The following is a 16,752-nucleotide window of genomic DNA, read 5'->3' on the forward strand; positions in this document are numbered from 1 at the left end:
ATCAACAATTACTAGTTCTGATATGACGTGCTTCAAAGCTCTTCAGACCACAGCCATCGTTAAAAAAAGTGATAAACACATGACCAACATTTCGTGCAACACATAGGCTGTGTCGAGTCACAAATATGAAGAAACTAGCCCTATAAAATCGAAATAAATCACGGAAACTCCATTTTTATCAAGTTAGATAGAAGATCAGAATTGATATACATGTACCAGTTGCCAGGTTATCGATTTGTAAAGCCTGTTTACATTTGCAATTATCTCTTACACCACCGCAGGAAAATAGTTCAATTTGCATACTTCGTTAAGGCTCAAATGCAGATAGTTATAATAAGTCCCTTTTTATATCCCATGTTAATACGCCAATAAAAAACCCATTCAACAACTTTTTACTGTGAACGTATAATTAAAATCCTGAATTAACAACGATCTAATTAACCAAATAACGAATAATCCAGTCGTTATATACATTCTCTACGATCACTCTTCGAGAGTAGAGGAGAAACAGCTACGGAGAGGGACTGGATTATTTGGGATAAAAATAGCTCACCTCTAACCTCTTATCAGCATTTGCCGTTCATTTCTATGCATTTACCCGAATAAACCAGTCGTTCATTATCAATATATACAAGTTGTCTACAAATGCCTTACTCTTGGGCGCACAATAAACAATTTGATGATTCGATAGAAATGAAAACCCCACGAGATAATGAATAGTCATTAATCCTAGAAAGGAAATATAAAGAGAAATGTCGAGTTCCAATTGGAAAAGATGTCTTTGGGTATTTCATGCAAGCCCAGATGGAACAAAATATTCATATGGTTCCGGTCAAGGAACTCATATAAAAAAGGTGTTCTAGGCTATTATTAAACTCTCATTTGTTTGTACTAAAATTATAAACAAAGGTTTAGCCGCACGCCTAAAACCATTCTGATATATCACCCAATATATCGTGCATTTAAATAAGGAGAATTTATTTGAATTAGACCGACATGCTGGTCAAGACTTCGGTGTTCATGTTAATGTACATATCACAACAACAAGGTGCCCAGACTAAAACATTTTTAATATTTACGCGACAGATAGGTTTCCATACGACAATTTGTAGTACTTGAGATATATAGCTCACCAACTGAGAATAATTGTAGCTAGTTGACAGGAACATGCATTTAAGGACAAGATTTGTTTCAACGATTGTGGTGAAAAGTTTGAATGATTTGACAGACAGTTTCGACCTGGAAGTCGCCAAATTGAATATCGACTTGAAAATGTAGAAACCGGGAAGGGCCAACTAGTATTTAGTATTTCAATAAAGCAGTATGTCAAAGAGTTTTGTGTTCTATAATCATCTAGGTGTTCCATGTACTAGTAAACCAACATCGAACCTGGATATTACGCAAACTGGTGCACTGCTACGATGTCACGTGGATTTTGGTAAATTGAATGGCCTTCGTAAATAGTGTTGTTAATTTAAGTCAGAGTTCCATATTAATAATTTAAAACAAAAAGTTTTAATTGAGTTGAGAGCATGGACCAGGTGCACCAGTAGAATAAGCGTCCTCTGTTTTTCTGAAAACACCCGCTGAGTTGCTCATAAAAAGTCAAGTCCGGGGTAGACGAAAGAAGAAAGGAAAACTATGACACGATGAACAAATTGGTTTTCATGGTGCAGATGGATACACCATAACGATCCACGAGTTCATGATGGCGACCATAAAACTTCTGTTGTGATGACTTCAATCTTGTCTCTGTTGCTGAAGCCTAACTGTAAGAGTCCTAGCTTGACACAAAAGTCTGCGTAGTTACGGCAAGCTTTGGATAACGTATGAGTTGCGATATTAAAACTCCATACGAAGGTGCTGAAGGGATGTTGTCGCAGATGAAAGATGAAAGAAAGGTTGACAATGGAAAGTCATCACGTTTGTCGTAAAGTTTGGTCAGTAGTTTTCCTTTACCATCGATCTCAAAGTGTAGTTTAAGATATGAGGCTGACTTTACAGTGATCTGTAGTATCCTTTATCCCAGGTTCTTTGGAGCAGATGCGATGTATCAAGTTTCCGAAACTAGGATTGTTTAACGATACTACATCATCTATAAAGCGGAAACTGATATATAAGGATCTAGCCAAACGATATTCTTTCTTTCTTATCAGATTAGCTATTAAGTCAGCCTCATAATAGTGTAGGAATATACCAGCAAGTAGAGAAGCACAATTCGTTCCGAATACCCACAGATTGTTGAAAAAACGCGTCAACCACACTGGACAAATATGATGGATTTTTGGGGTTCAACGCCCGAGCAGCATTATTTCAGCTATAGTCAGGCGATGAACATGAAAGGGATGATAAAATGAACATGAAATGAAAAAAAGGATGGGACACAAGGATAATAGTGTCGCCAAATTTTTATTGCCACAAGAAAATTGGAGGGATGGATAGGGTTTGGGCAATTTAGCCTCCTGTGGCGGAGCGCAAAGGTTCCTACTACTATCGAATATCACAGAAGGGTTCTTTAAACTGCGAGGAACGTGGCATCTTTCCCAACACGATGCACCAATATTCTTTGCGGTCAGGTTTTTCGCATTACAGCCTGACAATTCCAGCTTGTAACACGCAAGGGGTACCCCATTCCATCACCTGGGGCACACATCGCAGTTGCTCTATGGGCAGAGCGCATAACCCCGGCTAGATTTCTGATCACTATTTAGTCGCCTTTTACGACAAGCTTAGCGCTGCTGCAGGCCTATTCTGTTGACACCCTCACCTGCACGGGCACTGGAAATTTTTAATCGACTGGAAAAATATGTTGTCGATCAAAACTCTCACTATTTTGAAAACATCTTCTTCGGTATCTTTGGAAGATGATTTGGAATTATTTTTACAAAGTATGAAGAATATCTACCAAAAACTATATAATCATATCTATATGTACCATCTCGTTTGGAGAAACAACGATGTATTATGTTTTTGAGTCGGGACTTTAACTGAGTATGAGGAATAGAAGTAAAGAGTGTTTTGATGCTATTCTATTCTGATAATAATCTTGAATTGAGGGTCTCCAAATGATCTTTCCAATTTTTCAGGATCCACATTGAATTTATACCACCACGGGAGTAACAAGTTCTGTGGTAAGACTGGAGAACCTCTTTGATAGATGTGAGTATAGAAGTTAAAAGTGTTGTCACAAAAATATTTGTGACAAAAAAACATAAGTTTGCCTATTTTTCATTTAAAAAAAAAACAAAAAAATTTAAAAATAGGCAAACTTATCTTTTCCGATACTGCAGGCTAATTCTCTTAAATATACAAGTCAGTGAACTCCAACTCCTTTATCAAAGGTTTTTTGCACATTTCTTTATAGGTATCAACTAAAGACTTCAGAACTAACCATTAGCTGCATGATATTTTTTCGGCTTTTATTGAATTATTGAATTTCTCATCATATACACGGTTTCGGATTTTATAATTTTCGAAAAAAAAATTCTCATCCTATGATTCCTTCATTGGTGATCTAGTAGATTTCAAAGAAAATGGTTGAGAAAATATGCCCCATAATCCCAAGGATCCAATAGTTAGCATCTGCAATGGATACTTAATATTTTGGAAAGTGTTAAACGCACATTCGAATGGAGAACCTATGTCAAAATCTCATATTTAGTGAGAAATTTGTTTCGTATCAATTAGTCGAAACATTTCAACTAATTAAGGCCCTTAGATACATAGTCACGATGTCTCATCTTTATTTTGTTGGTGGGAAATATATTTGCATCAGAATTGGATGGTTGATTGTCAGGTTTGTTTCTCTGTGTGAAATATCTGTTGCTTCTTTAGCTAAGGCTTGGTATATTGTGAAAGTACTTTTATTCGTGCATACCAATTTCGGTGGATTAGGAAGAATACACATGTTCGTGGATTCTTGAATTCGTGGTTTTTAGGGTTTCAGTATACGCGTCAATTCGAAACTCCTTTTTGTTGGGATATAAATTTCGTGGTTTGGCCACCCAGAAAATTGGTACCCCATGAATAAAAGTACTTTCACAGTAGTTCTTTCTGAAATAACTCATTAGTCATGTCGAATTGTTTAACTCCGAGTAATTATGTTCATGAAACAGCTGATCAACAGTTACTGCATGATTTATGGCAAAGTGTTTCTCAAGACGTGTTTTCATACATCGCTGAAAAGTTCTCGATTGACGTAGAGCACACAGGTTTGAGAAAGGGAGTACCGGATAATTGAAAAGATATAAATCGAGAAATATCGATATGAATTTTTTTCGTTTTGATATTTTGATCAGATTAACGAGAAGAATGGTCATATTTATAAGCGTCCGGAGGCGTCAGAGTAGTGCAGAAAGCGCTAGGTGGTATTTCAAAATATTGAAATATTATGGAGAATCGTGGAAAGTTTTGTTTTGTTTTGTTTTTTGTTTTTTGTTTTATTTATTTCTTTTGTTTGTTTGGTTTGTTTTTTTTTTGCCCAAGTGAAAGTAACTCAAATACGATAAATAAAATCCTCCTAAATATTTCAGAACCTTTGTATGAGAATATTGAGTATACTCACTAAGTAAGTTTGAATCAGCTCTCTCAGCGGCCGTTCCAAGACCCCACACTGAAAATTTGTCTAGAATTTCGCATTTTTTAAATTTTGAACTTAACCCTGGTTATGCTACCTAAATTGCCATTTTAGTGTAAATGTTTACTAATATCAACCTGAAACCTAGTTCGCACATCAAATCAGCAGCATCGTCTTTTTTTCAAGGGTTTTGGAATAAATATGAATAATATATGTTTATTTTTCACGTATTTAAAAAGACTTTTAAAGCTTACATGTAGCATCCTTTTTAAAATATTTTAGTGGTTGCCTTATATTATATGGGTTATTTAATAAATTAATCCCAACATCTTAAAAGAAAAGGCCTGCTGTGGTATTCGATGGGAGTAGGAACCTTTGCACACCACCACAGGAGACTAAATTGCCCATCCCTCCCTTTTCCTTGTGACAATTAAAATTTGTCGACCCTATAACCCTTGTGTCCCATCCTTTTTTTCATTTTATCATCATCAATTCATGTTCATTTTATCATCCATTTCATGTATATTGCCTGAATATAGCTGAAATATTGCTGCTCGGACGTTAAACCCCAACAATCAATCAGTCTTAATTCATTCTGAGTATTTGTTTTGGTATTTCAAATATTTTTTTTTTGTATTGTTGCAATTAAGTATTGTTTTTATATTAAGAATCCTTAACAAAGGGTAGCTTGAACTAGATACATAATTGTATGTTTTTATAGGTAAATTTTGAACTTTAGTCAAAAACTTTTCAACTCTTTTGTCTTGTTTCAATAGAAAAAAACATTATCAATGTTTATGTTGATAAAAAAAAACAACTTCTTTTTTTATTTTCTTAGGTAAAACCCTTAAATGTACTTAGGTATAATTTGTGTTATGAAAAAAAAAGCAAAAGATGGAATATTACATTTGTACATGTACATGTATAAAGCGCGCAAAACAAGCAATTGAAACCTTAAATATGAATAGACTATTATATTATTACATAATACTGATATTAAACAATAATCAGTATTGTCACCGACTCTCTCCCAACAAGTTATTGAACAGAAAACATGACAGTCATACAGCCAGGTTAAAACGACTTTTAATCCCTACCTTCTGAAGCATCATTATATGTTGGTTGAAGACCGCTTCCTTCAACTACAAAATTTGTTTTTCTTTTTTTTTAGATTCATTTTATATTTTATTTTGCAAACTGTGGTCAGAATAAGTAAAAGTGGATACACTATATCTTACTTACTATACTATATTTTGTGATATGTATTTTCTGCTGTTCCAGTCAAAATCTTAGAATAAGGGGAACATTAGATCCAAACATTTTGAGTTACGGCGCATTGAACGCTAAGTTTTAATAATTACATACATATAAGCAAAGAAAATTACTCCTTCAGGTAAGATAAAACATTGTCTAGCATCTACGTGAATTCATTTAAAACATGGAATCAGTCTCCGTTTCGGAACAGACTTATTCATGAGAATCTGTTTTCTTCAGAAAAAAACTGGAATCGAACTTACAACTTATATTGCCTGTCAATTCTTTTTGTGGAAATGAATTTATCGCTCCGTTACCGAGTTACAAGATTTCTTATTAAAAATTTTAGATCATAAATAATGGACGGTCTTGTTCAAGTGCAAACCTTAACCTGTTTTAAATGGTTCCTGCTTATACAATGCACTTTGTGGCCGAATCGTGAGTTTAAACACTTACAAATAAGTTATAACAGTTGTTCAATAGCAATTGTTAGAAGGCTTATAGCTTATTCAAGTGGCATAAATCTTCTATTTTTGGTTTGATTATATACTTGACCTGAAGTAAGCATGATATTTATGGTTCTTTAATACAATTTTTTTATTGTCGTAATTGCATATACGATGTGGTTTTTTTTTTTTTTTCAATTTACTTTTCCTAATGTATTTTTTAACTTCAAATGCGACACCGATTGGTTGTGTCGTGGCTAATGAAATAAAAAAGGGGTTAAAATAATTTCATATTTGTATGTATACATTGGTAAGAGCAGTACACCTTATACAAATTTGATTTTTACAATTTTTATCTGGCGAAGTCATGTGAATTGATATAATTTATCTCTGTTTTTTTAGGATAAACTGACACGAACTAAACAGACAATGCTAAAATTTAAGAAATTATTTTAAACTTGTGGAAAAACATACAATTCTACATTAGAAAAGCGAAAAAAAAAACTGATCTAGAAACTGACATAAAGTAGTACGATATGAACGTTAGATATTATGAAGCATTTACTTTTTCATAAAAGCTGACATAGTTTAACTTTGTATTTGACATGAGTATAACTTTGATTAAAACTTTCACAGAGACTTGTTTTGAAATGAAATATGTGACTGAATTGTGAGGTACTGGATTTTAGGAAAACAGTTCAAAAATTTGGAAGGTGGCAATTCAATTTGATCACTTTTGAAATTGATTGTAATGATAAACAGCCGTGGTTAATTCGTACTTGTAGAATTTTGGAAGAAAAAAAGAACTGACAAATAAGAACAATGAATCAAGAAAACCCGTTGGCTAAACATGAGAGGCATTATCAGGAATATAAGATAGGGATATTGAGAAAACGTGGTAGTTTACAAAGTTTTATAAGTGTAGTTTTGGGAATTCTGAATTTGACGGCAATCATTATTGATGGAATCAACGAGAGGAATTGTGTTGATAGAAATAACTACCAATATCACTACACCTATTGCTATAGCCCTCCGACTAGGGGAGTATTAATAACATTTGATATAATGTGCTTTATTCTATCTGGATAGGTAAAAGTTTAAATATTTTTTTTAAATCTCACTAGGAAAAAGGAAATATTTTTTCATAGATTTTTACTTCAGGTTGATTATTTAAGTTATGTTTTCAAAGATTCATATAAATTAAACGTTTTCGTCAACGTCAATATACGAATCAACGGATGAAAAATGTCATAAAAAATCGTTTTCTGTCACATGAAGCAAATGTTTCCGGGCATCTGGCTACGTCATATAGAAATAATTGTTTTCTGCGAGCTGTAGTGATTGATCTACTATAACAAATGTAAAATTATTTTATGCTTAAATATCTAATTATGTATGCAACAAAAAAGGCATCTTCGAAGGGGGAGATAACAGGAGAAAAATGCAGTTTAATTTTGTTTGTTTGTTTGTTTTGTTCTTGTCTTTGTTTTTGTTTTTGTTTTTTTTTCAAATATTACATGAACACAAGTTTAATTGCTCTGATAATATTTTTGTAATATCACAGTACATCGTATCAGTGTTTTTGAACAAATCTTTCTTGGTTATACACCAGTTTCTTAGTAAGTTGCTTGATAGGGAAATACTAAATTTTGTCTCAAAATAAATTTATGAAGCGAATTGTCGTTTTAAGTAAACATAAAACTAAATACATTTATTTGAAAACATATTTTAGGAAATAAGAAATCACGACATTTAAAATTTCAAAGTTGAATTCGTTCAAACAAATGGTTGAATTTAAAAAATAAAACTGGTTTATGCATCATGTTTAACTCATTCAATTGATACTATGAAAAAGTTTCATGATGTATATTTTTACCCGGACATATCACATGTTTCTTATGTAAAACACGAACCTTTACAGATTTGTTGGAAATATTTTGTGTTTGTGTTGGAATGCTTATTTTGTTCATCATACTATTATAAAAATGTCACAGAAACACACACCTTACAAAAATAAATGTTAGGCTTTTTTGAACAATATTGCTCAGATCTAGTATTTTACTCTATTAAGCTTAAGGATATTAACATCACTCTGCAAAAATGTTTTATGAAAGGTTTTATCATATTGTCATATAAAATTAAATCTCAAGATTCATGTCTTGTAGAAAATTACTTTTAGGGTTATGAGCATCATAAGTGCCGCGGCAGTTGTGCCATCTGTTTTCTTCTTAGGTGTAATTGAAATCTTTTTGGTAAGTATTTTCATCATGATTTAGTAATACCTTCTAAGCAACAGCATAATCATTATTATCATTAAATTGCAAGCGATTAAACGAACAAATGATACCATTTTAACATTTCCACAAATGTCAATATATTTACACGGAAAGATACTGTAATTTCAGCAACGCTATAGTATCGTCCAGCAAAGCTATAGTATCGGCTTCGTTCCGTCACAATTAGATTTTGTCCTATATAATTTTGGTCAAAATGTTTTCTAACACAAGCTCCAGTCTTAAAGTCTTTTTCTGGTGAATTTTCAACAAAATATGTATATTTGTTTACTTTGCGATCATTGTGAGTCACTAGCTTGTTTTTTTTAACAAAGATGACTACGTATCACTTGGACTGTCTCGGAAGGTTTTATAAAGTTTCGTGGATAAAACATGTCAACTAAAATAATTGATAAACTGGCGTTTTATAAGGTCGAACATGACAAATGACGTGAATGAAGATTGAAGTTTAAAAATAGAACTGTTGAGAAAAGTGATGCTTTAAACAAAACCAAAATTGTTCGTACTTCATCTAAGTTCAAAAGAGTAATCAAGGGAACCTAGATTTTAGCGGAAATTAAAAGAAGGTAATTAAGGACAAAGACCAGACATGGAAAACAGACACAAACAACAAAGAACAATTACCAAAATAAAACATAAAAAGTAAAAAATGTAAATAAGCAACACTGACTCTAAAACTGAGAGCATAGACCAGGTGCACCGGAAGGGTGAACATCCTTTGCTTTACTAGAAACACCCGCCGAGTTAAATATTATATAAATAAACATTTAATTCTAATACTGCTGATGAGAGGTTATATCTTACAACACCTGCACAAATTATGGAATATTCATATGATAGGTATATTTGTATTCGATAATCACTGAATATATGCCTCTGCTGGTTGACAACAGGTCTGATGGTAATTACCAACCCAGCAGTCAAGCGTAATTGACCATGATTTATATCACATATTATTCATAAAAAAACAGTGTTATATATAAAAGTATATAAACACTGAGGCTTCACCGCTTGTATTGCGTACGGTAGAACCTTTTGACGATGGTTTTGGCTTCATACTTCATACTCATAATTTTGGTTTTGTGTGCTTATATACACTAAATGTTTGGATACAAGTCTTCTTAAATATTTGACTATAATGTTGTGTTATTAAATATGTAAATGATTGGTATTTTTTTAAAATTTATTTTTCATACTATTTCTCTTCAGTGACTTAACAATAATTGGACTTAAACTTAACTTTTTTTTGCAAACAAATATAGTGTTTAAAATTGCAAAATGAGGCAAAATCTATCGTTTTATTCATAATTCGTGTACCGTTCTATTCAGGGACTGGAATAATAATTTTGGAATTTCAATTACATCACACCGAGTAGTCCATGAGTCAGAAACTCCCTTGCTTTTGAACTATTATTTTGTTTTCTTTTGAAACTATCGCAAACATCCTGACTCGTCCCCCTCTTCAAAATCTCTGGATCTGCAACATAACATATCAACTGTAAGTGAGACAGAGTTATTCGATTTGGCTCAGGCAGTATGTTTTATTTTTACCACTTTATTTAGCGTAACAGTTTTGGAAATGGTGAGGAAGCACTTTCTGTCCTGATTGTCATCGTGAATTTTGTGGAATTCTTTGTATCAATCGTGTCTGCATCCGTCTGCTGTTGTTGTTCACCATTTAGTGAAACAAGGGTAAGTTCATAAGCCGATTTTATTATGAGTGTTGTTTACTACTACAGTGAAACCTGTTTAAATCAAACCGTAAGTCTAAACCGTACACTTGATGGTATCCCTTTAAAACAATTTATTTTTTTTATAAAAAATAATGCTTTAAAATTTTTGCTAAAGTCAAATAAAGGTTCAGTTAATTGGATTTTACTTTACTAATGGGAATATTTAGAATATTTAGAAGACGCGTTGACATCATGACAAAAAAAACTCCTTTGATCTAAAAATATGCCTAAAGTAGAACGTGTTTAACGGCATCGGCAACCTGCTCAACCATAATTAAATAAATGAACGAAACTATAGACAATGGATATGACTACATGAAATATACGTACCACCTCCCAAAACATATTTCACACATGCACAATTAGGTATTCGGAACTAATGCATGAGGGAAAAAAATGTTACAAATATATTGTGTCATGATGTGATGGTGCATTTGTATAATATGCGATGTGTGTTGTGCTCATAAACGTTCATTCTTTGACCCATTTTTTTAATTATACTTTCAGAGTGACTTTTGTGTACAATGGAACGTCACAATCAAATTGTGGAGCCGCTTTTGCCATGCCAAATACACAAATTCAAATGCCTCATATCCAAAATGCACTGCCCACATCGCCACCAGATATACCGACTAGCCAAGCAACTGGCATCATCATGACTCAACGATTGCGAGTACTAACACAGCAATCTGGATCTGAAATGACAATAATGGGTACTGAGCAACCACCTACATACATCTTTAAATCATAGATCAGTTCATTAGAAAAGTTCTTACTTTAAAATAAGTGACACCGATCCAACTATAACCCCTTTTGGACTTGAAACTTTACATGGTTAAGACGGATATTTGTTTTACAGTGGTTCCAAATGTATTTAAAGGAGTACTTACAGCATCTTCCCGCCAAAGGAAATCCAAGTAAACAAGATTTATTTTCCATCAGTAATGCACATAATTTATAATGATATCATCCTGTTTTCGAAACTACATAGCCATTGTACATAAAGTCACTATTTGGTCTAGAATAATATCATGACGACTCTATGTCATCTGGATTTCGACTGCAAAGACTAGTGTAACCTGAACAAAATATCTATAAACCTAATAAAAAGTATACAATATGCGTAATACAAAATGTATTTATTAATATTTGTGGATAAGAGTACTTGTATCACAACTAATAGTTGTGCACATGTACATAAATATTATTTTGAGAAGCAGATTCCAATATTTGCATGAATGTACATGCAACTATCCAGGCATGATACATGTTGTACTTAGACCTATCGTATAATTTGGTTAAAAATTCGAACATATTTAAGCACAATTGTATGAATTCATGATAAGATAAAAGCTCTTTTTCTTGAAATTGAATGTATAGATAAAAGAAACATAACTAAGTAATAAAAACAGATTATCTCACATTTATATACATTGTACATGTCAATTCACATACATGTCTATACATGGGTAAGTGTACATGTACATGTCAAATATACTGAGCCCAAAACCTAAGAAAAAGTGTTTAAAATGATTGATATTTGTCGAAAATTGACTGTTAGCAAATGGAAAACACATTCTCTGTATTGTCTCCTTACAATAAGACAAAACAGATGAAATCTTGTTATTTCATAATGTTATATAAATTAAATTAATGAAAAAAACTAGATTTCTTTCTAATAGGTCTTGTACTGTTGAATCATTGAGAAATGTTCAAAACTTTTCATTTATATTTAAATATGTCATTTTTAATCGTCAATAGAGATGTAAAAATATGTTTTGCTAGTGTTAATTAGTGTGCACTCATCAAAGTTGCAAGTGCTAATTCCCTGACACATGCAAGTATTGTAATGACCCTGGACAATAACGTTAATCCGTTAACTTGACATATATATGAATTTTACTTAAACCAGATATGTGCTAATCATTAATTGTAATCAGCTGAAATCAATTTTGTTTTTGCATGTAATTACATGTCGATGTTAATAGTATTTTATTTTTTTAGAAAAATTAATTGTAATTTAAATTTTTAACTACAGGACTAAAATTACTTTTATTTCATTACATTCTGAATACCTTTTTTTTTTGGGGGGGAGAGATATTCTCTTGGCGTCTGATCTGCCATAAAGGTAGTTCTAAATATGTTAAAGATCCTTTAATGTAATATTTATTTAATAATATATGTCGTCTTTATACATACACTGTCAATCAGGTATCAAAGATAGGTGGAAAATTAATGCCATTTCCCTGAAATTTCAAAATTACGTTCAACTTAAATTTATGTAATATGTAAACTTTATGAGTTTTTTCTCAAAACACATATGTAAACTTAATCAGTGTAATTCTGTCACTAGATCATGCTTAAGTCATCTCTTTTAATTCCAGCGGGAATTGAAGGTCTAGTCAAAGTGAAATGCACAATATGCACGTCGGTCATTTGGGCAATACAAAAATACGTATTCAACCATATGTCAGACTTAAGCCATGCTAGCTATTTAAGTACCATTCTGTGGAATCAGGCCGTGGGTGGCACAGTCATGTTTGTGTAAAACACTATATTTATATATAACGTCTAAGAATGTGGCGACTCTATTCGCTACACAGCTCCATCGGATCAAATTGATACAGGGAAGATAACGTAAACTTATAGAAAGGTCTGAAAAATTCCCAACGATGTTAGAACTGTCAATTTTTGCGAAGCAAATTTTTGTCGTTCCCTCGGCGGGACTCGAACTGCTGTGACATATATGGCAACACCGCCTGCATTAAATCCAGCGCCCTAGACCACACGGCCAGCTAGGCTATATAAAAATACAGCTTTCGCTGGCCGGGTCATTCCTCCTTGTAGGATTAATCTAGGGCTGTAACTTAGTACAAGATGTATGGTAGTATGGGACAACTCATCTAGGTGTTACTATGTAGGATAGAGGATTAAATTAATGATGCATGTCACAACGAATCAATATTAAACAAACGTCTTAGAATGTGACGACTCTATTCAAATACTTACAAATAAGTTATGACGGTTGTTCTATTGACATAGTTAGAAGGCGTATAGCTTATTCCAGGGGCATAAATCTTCTGTCTTTGGACTGATTATATACTTGTCCGCAGGTATGCATGATATTTATGGTTCTTTACTGCAAGTAATATTGTTGTAATTGCATATATGTGTTTGTTTTTTCAATTTACTTTTCCTTTTGTATTTTGTTAACTTCAATTGCGACACCGATTGGTTGTTACGTGATTTATGTAATAAAAAGGCGTTAGAGTAAGCATGGGTTTTAGGCAAACAGTTAAAAAATTTGGAACGTGACAATTCAATTTTATCCCTGTTGAAATTAATTGTAATAATCAACAACCATGGTTGAAATTCGTATTTATAAATTTGCGGAAGAAAAAAATAACTGGCAAATCAAGTTTTGTGTAGATTTTAGCAAAAATTTGGTTAGAAATGAGCAAAACCCACTTTTATTACTGCGGTTAAGGACATATAAGCATTTGCCTATGGCAAAATGGAAATTCCATTTTTGAGTACTTTTTTGCTTTAGGTGCCCTTTGCTGGACATGTTTTAATGTGAAAACACTGTAAAAATTTAAAGCCAAAGATATCACCTTTTGGGAAATTTAAAGATGTGGGGTTTTGACATGGGATTAATAAAAGGGGGGGGCATGTCAGAAATAAATATTTAAAAATACACCAATTTTTCAGAAAGTGATTACTTTTTAAGGCTATCTCTTTATTAGTATTGTTAAAAACAAGTAGTTATTGATTTTTTGAATTTGAAAAGTCAGAAAAAGTTCTTTGCAAATATTTAAGACATTTATGTATGGTAGAATATTGTCACTTTTTTGCTTGTACAACTTGGTTAACCTATATTTAAAAATCAAATATTTTAAAAAATGCTTGTCACATTTCATTGAAACTTCATTCACTATATGTATAGGAAGGTACTTGCATAGTTATTTATTTTTTCTAAGACAAAACATGACTCTTTAGGTTATTATTTATCACAATCAGGTCAAGTAATTCAAAACTTTTAAGTTAGTGATCGACATTTGTAATTGGCATTTATTGTCATTCAGTGTGCTCTTTACTTATCGGGGTAACCAAATGAAAATCCGATAAAAATAAGGACACATTAAAGCACAACTAGGACTTTGTTTAATTTAAGCATGTTAATGCACGTCAATTGAAACAAAGAAAAACTACCGATTCCCCTTAGGAAATACAATTACGTGAACCAGGATTTTACTGTATTCAAAACTTTAATCCAAGGATAATAACTAGACAGTGAAAGAGTAATCAAGGGAACCACGATTATAGCGGTAATCAACAGAATGTAATCAAGGGATCAAGACCAGACATGGAAAACAGACATACACAACAAAAAACATAGAGTAACTAAAATCATACATACAAAGTAACAAAAGCAAATGAGCAACTCTTACACCACTAAAAACTGGGATCATACACCAGGTGCACCGGTAGGGTAGGCGTCCTCTACTTGTCTAGAAACACCCGCCGAGTTGCTCATAAAAGCAAGACGAAATAGGAAAGGAAAACTATGACATGTTGAAATTTTTAATAGACAACAAAGAACAAGAAACAAAAATAACCAAAATAACATAAAAGAAATAAAAGTAAATGAGCGACACCAACTGGCAGCGTGGAAGGGTAATCGTCCTCTGTTTTTTCTATAAAAAACACCCAGTTGCACATAAATGTCGCGTGTTGGGTACTGATCATTTTATTGAAGTCTGTCAAATTTTTTGATACAAGATTACAGGATGAACATTGAAAATTTTGCATATGGGGTAATGAAAAACTGTTGGTAAATGCTTCCTGAGTTCGTGTGATATTTTTTTTCATTTCTACAAATATCTGCTTTTTAAAGATTTTTTCATAATGCTATAGAAATTAAATGGACTATAAAGACAGCTAAAAGAGATTGCAGAGAGGGTAAAGACGCTATTTTAAAAACACAATTACAATGTAGTATTTTATGAAATTCTTGTTGACATCAGAGGGATTGGACATTTGGTCATTCACCTTTCACGACCTCGCTTATGACAGTTTTTTTTTTTACAACAGTGTAAATTCCATGCACATATCGTAAACATACATGGCTACCATCGCGTCAACAAAAGATAGGGCTATTTAAAGGCGTGAAACAGGATCATCTGATGAATTCCATTAATTTTATGCATCGTATTATGCAAAATTGTTGTTATCAGTTGTTCCCAGAATTATTTCGATGATGAAAATTGACAACTATGTCACGGAAAACGAAAAACAAATATGTGAAAAACGGTGTTTAATCCTTCAACAAAAGAATTTTTGATTTAAATTTAATGATGATACACATTGAAATATTTGTAGAGTTTGAATATGTGTATAAAGCTAAGCCAAGGTTATTATAATACATCCTACATTTATGCTGTTAAATGCTTATTTATGAGACGTACAATGTCTTACTGTTATGCATCTTCCATTTCCATATGGTTCATCATCTTTGTAAAATTTTAAGTGCAAAAGCCTTCCCGTAACTCTTTTCCTGAATGTCCCCATTTGCCTGTTTTAACGCAAACTTCTTTTACAAAACCGTTGTTTATAATGTGGTTAAACGTTTTAAATTATCTCTTGTTAAGGCTCAAGCGCACAATATGACTTGAAAGAGCTATCTCGGAAGAAAAGACACTGATCTTTTTAGGCAGTAAGCACAATAGTCTATCACAATTATTACTTCAAGCATCCAACAATCAGTCGCTTATGCTCATGATCACAATTTGGCAGTCTTCGATTAAAACCAATTGAGCAAAGCTGAATGTAAACGCACAAGGTTACACAAAACTGCAAATCTAACCCCATCTACACCAAGGCAACGAAAGGACAATTTCAACCTAGATGATCGAGGTAGAACATAATTTAATGTGGATTTCTTTTGATAAAACATTACTTTTACCAATGAATACTAATACGTTCTGGAATTTACTGTACATTTTACTTGTAATCAAGATATATGACAAATAAAATTTGACAAATTATTACCCGACCTACATACCGACCACAGACATGAATCAGCGAGAAAAGCTCGGAGATAACGTTAAAAGAGTAAAATGTATAACGGAATATACTCGCCATACAGCCATTTTATGGTCCTGTGATGCAATAGTGCATCGGTACTTTTACACAAATAAAATAACTGGGTCATGGTGTGGTAAACGAAATTTGTTGTCATGTGACCACGTCCATTCATAAAATATGTGAACGTAGACATGTACGTGCGTTTTAACGTATGGATGCGTAAACAAAGACGTACACTAAATTGAAAGTCTCTGAAGTCGTCTGAAATTGGAGCTTCACAATAAGCGGAATAAAAGTAGAAGGATGCCAGAAAGACAGTAAAACTGTGCATAATGTTAACTGAGGCACTGACCAAGCAGAAT

The 16,752-nt window shown here is 32.8% G+C and overlaps 1 long non-coding RNA gene across 1 annotated transcript; it reads left to right on the plus strand.

Annotated features, from left to right (window-relative positions):
* The first annotated feature begins 8,367 nt into the window (after nucleotides 1-8,367).
* On the plus strand, nucleotides 8,368-11,382 carry LOC148621240 (uncharacterized). Its single transcript, XR_015920844.1, has 3 exons — nucleotides 8,368-8,528; nucleotides 10,134-10,262; nucleotides 10,811-11,382. It is a non-coding gene; the product is annotated as an uncharacterized LOC148621240 (long non-coding RNA).
* Nucleotides 11,383-16,752: the final 5,370 nt, after the last annotated feature.

Source organism: Perna viridis, chromosome 3 (assembly GCF_037379345.1).
Source record: "Perna viridis isolate PV_CMFRI_1.1 ecotype Kerala chromosome 3, ASM3737934v1, whole genome shotgun sequence".
NCBI lineage: Eukaryota > Metazoa > Mollusca > Bivalvia > Mytilida > Mytilidae > Perna > Perna viridis.